Source organism: Thamnophis elegans, chromosome 1, assembly GCF_009769535.1.
Source record: "Thamnophis elegans isolate rThaEle1 chromosome 1, rThaEle1.pri, whole genome shotgun sequence".
NCBI lineage: Eukaryota > Metazoa > Chordata > Lepidosauria > Squamata > Colubridae > Thamnophis > Thamnophis elegans.
The window spans coordinates 81,319,523-81,332,796 of record NC_045541.1 but is presented as its reverse complement, the minus strand read 5'-3'; positions in this window follow the sequence as shown (position 1 = coordinate 81,332,796).

Sequence of the window (13,274 nt, the reverse complement as noted above, 5' to 3'; positions counted from 1 at the left end):
CGTTTCAAAGCCGAAGAGCCAGTGCTGTCCGAAGATGTCTCCGTGGTCATGTGGCCGGCATGACTAAATGCCGAAGGTACACGCTGTTACTTTCCCACCAAAGGTGGTTCCTATTTTTCTACTTGCATTTTTTACACATTTTGGAACTGCTAGATCGGCAGAAGCTGGGACAAGTAATGGGAGCCCACTCCGTTATGCGGTGCTAGGGATTTGAACCGCTAAACTGCCAACCTTTCTGATCAACAAGCTTAACCACTGAGCCACTGCATCCCTCAGAGATGAGGGTAGCCAGCTTGAAATGGTTTCATGTGTTTTTTAAAAAAAACCAGCCATCGTTTTTGAGGCAAAACAAAAACGAAGACTGATGGTTGAGAAACCCCCTTGTCCACAAGGCCACACAGGAGACTGAGATCACAGAATCTGGAACACAACACTTGGCTCTGCTCCCAAAAATGTAATGCCCTCAGGACAGGGGTCAACTGTCTTTCGGAAGGCAAAGGTATGTGTTGTGTTTGGTGGCGGCAGCTGTGACAAGGGTGTTGAAGCAGACATGTCACCAGCAGTGGGGGGGATGGGGGGGCAGATGAATGAATGGAGTGACAGCTGAGTCCAGAGCTGCACAAGCCTGGACACGCAGGCAGCCCCACCCGTCTTTTCCCACAGCAAGGGAAACAGCCTCTCTTTTTCTGAAGAGAAAAAGGGTGTCCGTTTGTCACTGTTTCCTCCTCAGCCTGACTCAGCCAGTCGATTTGGGACATGGGAAACCACCGGAGTCTCTTTGTGTTTAAACTGGGTGTTAGTGTTGTAGGGAGTTATCACCCAGCCCTCTCCCAGAAAAATGAAATATCCTAGGAAATATTGAAAAGGCAGAATTAAAACATGTTTTAAAAGACAGAATAGCTGCCTGTAGCTTCCTGCCCATCCCCACTTTGTCAATGGGCCATTAAGAAGGCCAAGCTAGTTCCTTTACATAATAAAGACTTCTCCACTTCAGCTCCAGGAGGATGGGATTAAAGCATGATAATATTGGCCCTTTACCCAACTCAACACATGGCATTTGAGAACTCAACCAAACCTGGATTCAAAACACAGCCTAGAGAGTTGCCCCTGCATGGCACCATGGGAGTCTGACAACCAACCAGAATACAAGCTCAAGATCAAAGGCCAGAGAGGGCATAAAACCAGGGACTCAGCATCTCAGGCTTCCCTTCTCTTTTTCTCCACCAACATTGAAGCACCTTTTCTGTTTAGGGCTCAAGCCATGTAGTCCCGTCCACCAATAAACCATCTTTCCAAGCAGCCTCCATGTCTCCAGTTTCTTTTTCCCCACTTGGAGCCGAACCCAGAAAGACATTTCTTTCATCAGTGTTAAAAAAAAAAGACAACCAAAACACTACGTTCGTGAATAAACTGGATTAAGGGCAAAGTGCTTTTTTAATTGTGAAGATCGTGGCTCCCTCCCTTGCCTGGCAAGTTGTTCCAATAGATCATAATGAAGAGTCAGTTGCTGACTTTTGATGGCTTTTGAAAAAAAAAATTAATAGGAAAGAACTGCAACCTGCAGCCACAGAGCAGGAACAGGTGTTGCCTTTGCTTGGAGCTCCAGGCTAAGAGCAGGGTGGGCTGGCAATAGCACCTGTGTGATTTCCCTCTCTGCCTTCCCAGAATGCTCTGTGGCTGCGGTCAGGTTGCTACCCAAATGACAAAAGAGGTGCAGCCTTGTCAAACTGTGGTTTAGGCATATGTCAACTCAGCCGCCACTGTATTCAGAATCAGCCTCACTGATTCCTGTGAAGTTTTCTTAGAATTACGTTCAATGCAGTGAATAATTATCTATTACAGATGCTCAAATCTCACAACTGTAATTCAGTAATTGAATCCACAGTTTTGTAAGAACTCATTGTTTGCTATGGGGTGTCTTTTTTGCTAGAAACCAGAAGGAAATGCTGGTTTTTAGGGGGTGGTGAAAAATAGTCACATGACCATAGGACCTGTCCAACTACCATAATTTCAGGCTAGTTGCTGAGTGCCCAAAATGCAGTCACATGACTGTGGGGGTAGGGAGGACAGATGTTGGACCTTTGAAGCTGGGTTGTAAATAGCTTTTTTGGCATTGTTGGAAGAAATGTCCTTCTGGGTTCAGTTCCAAGTGGGCAAAAAGACATGGAAACATGGAGGCTGCTTGGAAAGGTGGACAGGGCCACATAGTTTGAGGTCCTGGGGAAAAAGGTGATCACATGTTTCATGATGTTGGGTGAAGAAGAGAAAAAAAGTAAGGTGCTAAAAGTCCCTGGTTTTATGCCCTCTCTGGCCTTTGATCTTGATCTTGTATTCTGATTGGTTGTCAAAACTCCCATGGGGCCATGCAGGGCAACTTTCTAGGCTGTGTTTTGAGTCCAAATTTGGTTGAACATTGCTTCTTCCCAAGTGCCCTGTGGTGTGATGGATAAAGGGCTAATACTATCATGCGTTAATCCCATCACCCTGGAGCTGAAGGGGGAGGTCTTTGTTATGTAGAATAGACTGGCTCAGGCATTTTAATGGCCCATTGACAAATGTGGGGGCTATTAAGAGTGAGTCTGTTTCCTACCTAAAAACATGTTTCTCCATTTCTTATACAGGGAAATATAATATTCTGCCTTTTCAATATTTCCCAGGATATTTCATTTTTCTAGGAGAGGGGTGGATTTTAACTACAGTATCCATCATGACTTTGGACAGTTGTTAAGTGACTGTTGTAAGTTGAGGACTATCTGTACTATATTCAGTAAAGTAGCAATTTTAGCTAAATAATGCCTTGGGAGATAGTGATTTTAAATAAAGGAGAACAGAATGGAATAGTGGTTGAAGAAGGTCACTCATCAATCCCTCTCTTCATAGTAGTTAAATACAATTACTGTCATAATAATTTTAACTGCCAATGAATATAACACAAATATGCAATATTATAGATGTTGTGGTAAATAGTGCATAGTACATAGCAGTACTATGTACTGCTGTTGAGACTTTAGAAAGAGTACGCATAAGAAAAACAAAGATGATTGGGGGACTGGAAGCTAAAACATATAAAGAATGGTTGCTGGAATTCTGTATGTCAATTTAATGAAAGGAAGGATTAAGGGTGACATGCTAGCAGTATCTAAGAGGCTGCCACAAAGAAGAGGGGGTCAAACTATTCAGCACCTGAAAGCAGGACAAAAAGCAATGGATGGAAACTAATTAAGGAGAGAAGCAAGCAACACAGAAATATGGAGACATTTCCTAACAGAACCAATTAATGAGTGGAACAGCTTGGCTTCCAAAGCTCAACCTCTGGAGGTTTTTAAGAAGAGATTGGACAGTAATTTGTCCAAAATTGTAAGGGATCCCCTGCTTGAGCAGGGAGTTGGACTACAAGATCTCCAAGTACCCTTCCAACCCTGTTATTTTGCATTCTATTCTATATTTTTAAGTGTCTTTTAAAAAAAAGAAATAGAGAATTGCCAGGCTGCCAAGCAAGTACTAAAATCCAGCATACTCTTAACTGCTGAGTACTTTGAGGGATTTAAGTTTTGAAAAAAAGTCAAATATTTTCTGATAGTGGAAAATAAGGGAAGGAAAATAAGCTCAGTGGCTGCATGGCTTAAGCCAATAAATAATGCTTTGGACTCACACAACGTATTTATGTCCTTGTTAAGAGCCCAAAGACTTTGATTGTGAAAGCAAATTCCTGATGGGAACAAGTGGGATGACTTTATGATTAACAGCTGAGTTTCAAGAATTATTGCAGTAAGTCAGTTGTAAAATTAATGTGAGTCATTCAACATACTGTGACATGGCAGGGAATGTTGCTTCTCCATTACAGCAAAACAGGATTCTGGGCTATACTGAAAGCAGTCATACTTTTCCTTTAATGGTGCTAAGAATGGGCTATATGGTTGATCCTCTGGGGACATATGGAGAGATCTGCATATTCTGGCTTTTGTTTTGGGAATTCTGCAAGCATAGTTTTGATACTCTCCTTACTTGCAGATGGGCCATACTTCCAGTAACTTCTTTTCATCCTGGTGCTTCCTTCGAAGACCAAATACCTCCTTCACTTGAAAAAGTTGCCCTCCCCATTGTAAAAGCAGGTGCTAATACCACAACTGAGGGTGGAATTGTTTCAGTCAGTCATTACATGGAAGAAGCCATGGTCCATAACTAGAAAAATCTTTCATTCAAGAGAAGGGATACTAAAAAATTACAATTAATCCCAACATATTGGGTTTTCCTGGGCTGTCCTGTAGGCTGCTGAGTTTAATATTTGCCTTTGACCACCTAAAAGACAAGGTGGGGCAAATGTTAACATGCACATGCCATCACACTCCATTGACACAACTTCCCACTCGGATCACAGCACACGCATGATTATATCGTCACACATATCCTGCCATTTGGGTGTCATTGCAGTTTTCTGCAGATGCTGCTGGCCTCTTCCAACCCAACAAAGGGAAAACATGATGTAGAACTGAATGCAAAGAAAAGGAACATTCTATACCTCCAGGCCTCCATACAATAATTAAATTCATTACCGTACGCTGAAACTTGTGGCTAAATCAATTTTGCTTTCATGCATTTCTGTATGACTGGAATGTCTCACTCAGTCAGTATGCTTAGACAATAAGTATGAGCTAAGTTTGGGACATTGTGGCCACCAAAGCAGCATAGCATTAGAAGTTGTTGAAAGCAATGTCCTTCTGGGTTCAGCTCCAAGTGGGGAAGAAGACACTGGAGACATGGAGGCTGTTTGGAAAGATGGTTTACTGTTGGACAGGGCCACATGGCTTGAGCCCTGAACAGAAAAGGTGATCACATGCTCACATGTTGGTGAAGAAGAGAAGGGCTGAGGAGGGGGCTTGCTAGGCTTTTTATACCCTGTTTAGTCCCACCTCTCTGTTTCCTGTTCCTGTGTAGGAAATGTATTCTGATTGGTTATCAGACTCCCATGGTGCCATGAAGGGGGCTACTCTCTAGGCTGTGTTTTTGAATCCAAGTGTGGATGAGCTCTCAGATGCCATGTGCTCAGATGAATAAAGTTCCAATATTATCATGACTTTCTGTAGCTGCTGCTGAAGTCTTTATTATGTAAAGTGGGCTAGCCTGGCTAGTCTTAATGGGCCTACTGACAAAGTGGGGCTGGCAGGAAGCTACAGGCAACTATTTTGTCTTTTAAAACATGCTCCTTTTCACCTCCAGAGAAACATTCTGCCTTTTCAATATTTCCTAGGATATTTCATTTTTTCTGGGAGAGGGCTGGATGATAACTTCCCACAATGTCTCTGGGTGTATCTGTTATGACAACTTTCAATCTTGACATCTGATTGAGGTCAATAGCATTGTCTGCCAACTAACTCAAAACTGCTATCAGATTGCAAATTCTTTAGAGAAATCTTAGAGATTTCTCAGGTGAGCTGGACAATGTTCAGAATAAAAATCTACCACAGACTGAGTGGCATTCCTTCATTTTCGCTACCTAAGGTAGGGCCAGAGATTACACTGCAATTGAAGCAGAGGAAATAATGACTCATTAGTGATAAGAAGCCAATATCCGCCTCTCATCAAGTTGACTGCAGAGATAAGGAAAGGTGAGGTCGGAAGTCCCCTTAGCATTCCAGGCAAATGTGTACAGAATGACATCTTCCGTTTTCAGAAGTGGTAATTGCAGCTTCTCTATTTTTGGTAACTGATTGGAGGCAAAATTAGACATCTTTCAAGCTGAATCTTGTTAATGGATTTTGGAGTTCAATGAACTGCCAGTGGATAGAATGGTTCTGTGATCACATGAAGGAAGTTTGAATCTTGACAGATGATAACGTTCCTGATAGTATTGTAGGAAAATCCTGTTTCAGGAAGGGCAAGGCTGAGGTTCAAAAGCACTTATCTAAACCTTCTAAAGGTCTTTCCCTGTACTGAAGTGGCACTAAAAAATATATTGTGTGTGAACAGAGAGCTCCACCCTTCTATGTCGCTCATGCCAGTGATTCTTTGGATGTGTTCATGCTGCCAATGTAGTAGCCATTTACACATATAACAACTCTTTTTTTATTATAAATTTTATTTTGAACACATAAACAAAACAAGACATAGATTAAAGCAGCAACAACAAAAAAACCACCAAAAGGTAAAATTCCATCATACAGCAGTTTCGTTTTGGTATGTCTTTACAATTAGTGTTTCCTCCTCCACCACCCCCATACATTCATATTTTATATTCGTGGTCTCTTTGTTCTTTACTTATTTGTGTATATTATTCCATATTTATTTCTACATGACTGTTTATATCAGAATATCACTTTAAATATATTATACATTGTATACTTGCTGTCATTTGGTTACTTAACACTTTTACAACATCACTATTTTATGTATCTCTGCTTCTTGTTTCTACCTTCTAACCATTTATACCATTCATTCCATATTGAATAATATTCCGATTCCTCCTTTCCTTGTATTTCTTTCGTCAGTTTGTCCATCTCTGCACATTCTAAAAATTTTCTTATCACCTCATCTTCCTTTACCTCGTTTTTCCAATTCTGGGCATACATTATTCTGGCTGCAGTTATGATATGGAGGATTAGGTATTGTATTTCCCTACTGTATTTTTTGTAATTATATTACAAAAAATATTTTTTGTAATTATAATTTTGTAATTATACCCAATAGAAATAGCTCCAGTTTCCAATCTATATAATTTCCTGTTATTTCTTCAAGCCACTTTTTCATTTTGAGCCAGTATTTTTTCACCATCTCACATATCCACCATAAATGATAAAATGTCCCATGTGATTTTTTACAGTTCCAACAAATCAGTGATATGTTTGGGAACATCTTTGCGAGCCTCGCTGGGGGGAGATGCCATCTGTAAAACATCTTGTGTGGTTTTCCTTGTATGCCACAGACATGTTTCATATTTATTTCTCAGAGTTTTCCCCATTTTTCCAGATCTATACTATACCCGAAATGTTTTGCCCATCTTTCTTTGACAACTTCATCTTCCATTTTATACTTCAAGAAGGATTTATATATTTTCCTAATTTGTTTTTTTTATCTGTGCCTTGTTATATCTTGTCTTGTTCCTGTTGCTCCTTTTGAATCTCATATATTTTAATATCAATGTTATATCTGGTCTGAATTTGTGTGTATGTGAACCAATCTATATTTATGCCTTGGTCTTTTAGTTCTTTTTTGGTTTTCAAATTACCCTGTTCTTTTATTAAATCCTTATATCTTAATAGTTTATCCATATCCATATAATTTGAGTGCTTCGGTGATTCTATTGTGGATAGCCAATTTGGTATTTTAGTATAATGATATTTTTTTGCCAGACCTGTAATAGCGCATTCCTAATCAAATGTCTTTGAAAGTATTTGTGGGATCTGTTTTTTTCATCCCAGATGAATGCATGCCATCCTACTTGGAGGTCATGACCTTCTAATATCAGAGTTCTCTTGAAAAACTCTTAAGTTATTATACATTTAAGTAATGTATTTTGCAGACACCTCATGAAAAAACTAAAATATCTACTCTGCTGGGGGGGCTAGAATCCTTTCCTGAGCCCAATAAATATTTATTCACGTACTTACCTGTCGTTGCCTTTGATCTACCTGTGGTTTACCTTTTTCACTTTTAATTCTAATAGAATCAGTTGGAAGCATTTCAAATCAAAATATTAATTTTCAGCTGTCTGCCTCTGATGAACCCAGAGGTGTTCCAAGTAGGTAAAGGTGATAAGTAGCTGCTGGCCAGTGATTGTCTTTTGAATTCATGGGAACTGTAATCCTAAAGATCTGGAACATTTATTCTCACACTGTGTGGATACGCTTTAAAGCACTAAAGATTTGAAGATTGTTCAAAGATAACATTTGTCCAGAAGATTACATTTACATTTATTGTACAAAACAGCAGTGATGTGCTGAAACCACACTTTGGCTCACAAGAGTCAATTAATTCTTTTAAAAAAAATTTTTAGTAAGCCTACTGAGAGCAGAGCTGAGGCACCCCACTTAGCATACCAATCAGCCGTTCTGTGGCTAGCGGTGTGGTGCAGTGGCAGCAAGAAAACTGGAAAATCTGGTTCTTAAACTTTTACCATCACATGTAACACAAACCCTTCTGCAGCCAAATATGCAAGGCTATAATCAGATCATCACAGATCATCACAGACTGCATTGGGCACGATGGTTACATTGATGGTGATTATAATCTAATATACAATATACATGGATGACAATAAGTATAAGCATAAGCTAAGTTTGGGACATGATTAAGGTTAGGGGAGTGACCTTTGCAGGAAGAATAGGAGGAAAGCTTCCGATCTTGTTTAAATAAATACTATTAAATTTACTTATTCTGTATTGTTATTTATTATTAAATAAATAAAAAAGAAACATCAGTTTGCTATCATGTTCAGAACCAATAAAGGGAATTGCCATCTGTCTCCATAGATCATATGGGAATGCTTTATAAATATTCAATGACGAAAGAAAGGTATTCAGAATCTGTACCATGACAATCCTTTGTCTTTATGGAATCAAGGACAGAGGTTTGGCCCCAAAATTCCACAGATTAAGAATTGAGCAAGCATTGATAAATTCTGCCAAAATTGTTCCATTTCTAGTTGCAGTTCTACAGGGCACATTGTAAGGACATATAACAGCCTGCTGCAGATTTAATGAAGACCAATTACTCACAAATAATCAGAGTATATTACTAAAGAAACCCTTCTGTATTGCCTATTTCACTAAAGATGGCAGAGTGGGATAGAGTTCATCACCCCATTGCAGGTTAGAGTCTTTGTCCAAGTAACCTACTTTGTTTAGAGACTCAGACAATACAGTTTTGGAATATATCTCCTATTAGGTCCTTTGACTGGAGATGTCCTAGTTTGTAAGACTATAAGAAGTACCCAAAGTATCTTCAGCATTCTATCAAGCTCACATAGAAGAATGTGAGAACTCACTTTCTTTATCACTGGAATGATCAGGTAGTGACTACTTCCTCTTCTAAGGTTTTATTAATATATTTAAACCAAGTCTTTCACAGGTAAAGCATGGATTCATTTACCAATGAAGACTTCCCAACACCAAGGAAGAAATATAACTAATTCTTTGTGAATAAGGAGCTGTAGAATTAAGCATTGCTTTAGGGAAGTGAGAATAAATGTATGCAAGGATAATAACTGGGTTATATACTTTTATTTTAAAACAGATTCCTTTAAAATGGCAATTTATAGCATAGACAAATATTTGTAAAATTTGCATCTTTTTATATTGAAATCTCAGTATTTGTAACTTATAAAATTCCAAAGCAAACTCTGCAACATCCAACAACTATAAAATAGATATTTACATGATAAATTTTTCAGTTCCACCAAACTTACCTGTTTCTTTTTTGATGAACACCTGATTAATGAACTTTCTTTACCAACTGTATAATTCATGGATATTTGCAGTCTTGATCAGCTATAATGTAAGTCAACTGAATTTTGATGAGCCTCAGGGAACAATTCATAGATCTTTTTTGCTGTGAGAAAAAATGAAGTTGATGACAACTTCCAAAGAGATGGTAATTCTATATCACCTTTTTATAATTAAGTCCTTCTGCATAAAGCTGTATAAGACCAGATGATATTTTTGCATGAACATAAGCAAGCAGCCATGTTAAGCACTTTAACATGTAATGTTTTAGTTTTTATTGTTAATGTATACATGTAGTATATTTGTTCTCTTATTCTATGGTTTTAATTAGCTGGTTAGAAGGAAAGGATTTTTAATTAATACGTTACAGCTTATACAATGAAGTGTATATCATGAAATGCCTTTTTCTACACTATTTAATTTTTTTTTACAACTGGGTATTCTATTTCCAGAGGATCACATTTTTATGCCATGTGATCAGATCCAAATAGTCTGGTTTTGTCTCCTTTGTTAAAGTTGTCTAATATTTCATAACAATGTCTTTTGAAAGTTTTAATCTCTGGATTGAAACTGCAACTATCACCATGATGTCTTTGATGCAGACTATAAATATGTCAGATATGAACTTTATTCTTTAAAATCACAAGTTTTGAATTTTAAAGTGCTGGAAACATTCTTGTTTTCCTACCATATAATCTATTCTTTTCAAGTTTGGGTGAAAATGACTAATGGACCTTTTTAGATTTTTTTAAGAGTTCAATATATTGAGAATATAGAATCTAGAATGCAAAAATCCAGGTAAGTGTTAGAGAGCAATAAAGAGACCCAAGGCACTCTCTTTGGTGCTACCAGATCTTTGCAGTTATTTTGGGGGGAGGTTGTTGTATTTTCAGGTGTGTCTTGACTCCTGGCAACAATTTTCAGAATTGATTTGACATGGCTCTTCCTATGGCTAAGATAGAATTATTCACCCCAAATCATCCAGCTGGCTTTGTGCCTAAGGCAGAACTAGAACTCACTGTCTCCTGGTTTTTAGCCCAATACCTTTAACCACTATGCCAAACTAGCTGTCATATATGCTAGCTTCATTGATGTAACATATTATTTGGAAGCATCTTGAATTTTGAACTCATTAATTTAATTAATCTTGGACTCATTAATATGATAAAGATAGGAGACCTTAACTCCCGTGGGGGGGGGGGGGTTTACTAGTCATACCTGTTAAATAAGAGGGACAGAAAAATGTAACTATACTACTTGTGAATGTTAATAGAACTTTGAGCTTGATGAGTTTTTGATCATGCCCAGCCAGCATCTTATAGGCTTCTAATTGTATCTGCCAAACTTTATTGGATTGTGCACAGATACGAGGCACACAATTTACTGTAGTGCAATACAATTTATATTATAGAACCTTAATCTGGGGTGAGGGAAAAGGCCAGATTATGTTTATAAGCAAGAGAAGTGGTGAAATGCCCATGTTGACTTTGTTTTTCTCACAAGTAGCATGAAAGGAGACAATGAAGGGGAGAAGAAGAAACCAACATTTGTGTACTTCTGAAGAAAGAGATTAGAGGTGGAACTACAGCAGCTATAAAGCTATACAATGTAATGCTGACTGGGTTGGAAAAGTTCCCGAAGACATCTTTCACTCCATAATTTCTAAATTGGGTTTGTAAATTTGGTTGAAAACCACACCTTTCATTATGAATTGCTGAAGGGTGATTCCAAAAATGACTCTAGAGCTTTCTTCCTAATTTGTGACTTTTGGTTATTCCCAATAAATGCATTGGTCTGTTCTAATTAGCAGACATAATAAACTGCATATATTGTTTGAGGTAAACCTTACGGGGAGAAAAAGTTGTATACACCTTAGAGTGGAATCATGACTACCATTAATATGTATTTATAATGGCATATATTATAACTCATGTAAATTGTATGCCAGAAAGCTCTTTCAAATACTTAAGAGCAGATTGCCAACATCATAAAAAACCAGGACAGAGATAATCCCACAACTGCTCTAATTCCACAAAACCAGCAATTTGAAAATTAAATTGCATTCCTTGTGGAGATCCCCAAGATCTGTAATAATATTCCTTGTGTTACAATTTATTAGCCAAAGTGCTATAAAACTTTGAGAATTAAAATACTTAGGAGAGTAAAAATGATTGGTTAAGGGCAAAACACAGCAACAATACAGTAAGGCAGTAGAAAATCAGGGGAAGGTGGAATATCTTTCCTGGATCAACATACTCCTTGTCTGATTTTTTATTATTTTAGATTTATTTATTATTTGAGATTGGTCTGCCTGTCTGTCTGTCTGTCTGTCTGCCTATCATCTATCTATCTATCTATCTATCTATCTATCTATCTATCTATCTATCTATCTATCTATCTATCATCTATCTATCTAATCTGTCTCTTCATTATCTTCATCTATTGATCTCATGTCTGTTCCTGTGTCTATCATTTATATCTGCCTGTCTGTCTTCTATCTATTTATCTATCAACATACCTAATCCTCCCACCTACCTCCCGTTCTCCCCACAATCACTCTCTGAGGTGGGTTGGGCTATGAGAGAATGACTGACTCAAAGTCCCCCAGCCAGCTTCAATGTCTAAGGCAGGACTAGAACTCACATCTCCTGCTTTCTACGGTAGTCCAACATCTTCACTATCACAACAGACTGGCTCTCAATTGATGGAGGGAGGGGAAAAATCCTATTCCAAAGATAGTTTAGTGAATATACTAATGGAATACTAACAAGAAGATCATCTAGATAGGTTTATGAAAACCATTCCAACGTCAAGATTTACAGTGTCTGACTTTATCTACTTTGAAATGTAATAAATATATAAATATATAAACTGTGGTTCTGCTTTTGCCCAAGTCTGCCCAGTAAACTGCCAATACTTTGCTGGGAGCCCAGTGTCTGCTGTAATGTTTGCATGCCTAATAAAATTATGTCCATTCAAGTTATTTGCTTGCTTTAAGTGAGCCAGGTTTTGGTCATAGCAGAATTTCGCCTGAAACAATCAATGGAAAAATATTGGTACAAGCAGGCTACGTTATAAGCATTTACCATTTGTGACATTGCGGAATGCTAATCCTGACCACAATGTATGTAGTGACTTTGATATTCATTTTTGTCTTTGTGGTGTTTGTATCTGCATGGGATAGCTATAATACTGGCTTTAAATCCAAAAGTGCTTTTTCAAAAAGCAACTGGATTTAGTTTTTCCAAGAAGCTTTTTCAGTTCTGATGAATGGTGGAGGTTGGAAGGATTTTTATTCTTTGAAGTCATCTGGTCGCTAAGACTCTTTCTGAGATTCATTGAGGCTACTTGGAGGTAAACCTTTGAAATGGTTGTCCCAAATATACTTTGAAAAAGCAACTTTAGGGACACCCATGACCTGGATGACTGAGAATCTCCATAGACACTGGTTTTAAACTATAGGGTACACTTTTAAAAGTTGATTATGCTAAAACTGAGGCATCTCAAATTATTGATAAAATATTGTATGTTGCAAAGCTGTTAAGAAAGTACATAATTTCTGCTGGTTACTAATGTTTCAGTTTCTTAAATGACTAAATTAGTACATCAGGGTTTCAATTAATCAGAATAGAGCTGGAAGGGACTTTGGAGGTCTTCTAGTCCAACCCCCTGCTCAAGCAGGAGACCTATACCCTTTCAGATATGTGGTTGTCCAGTCTCTTCTTAAAAACCTCAAGTGATGCAGTACCTGCAATTCCTGAAGGTAAGCTGTTCCACTGGTTAATTGTCCTCAGTGTTAGGAAGTTTCTCCTTAATTCCAAGTTACTTCTCTCCTTG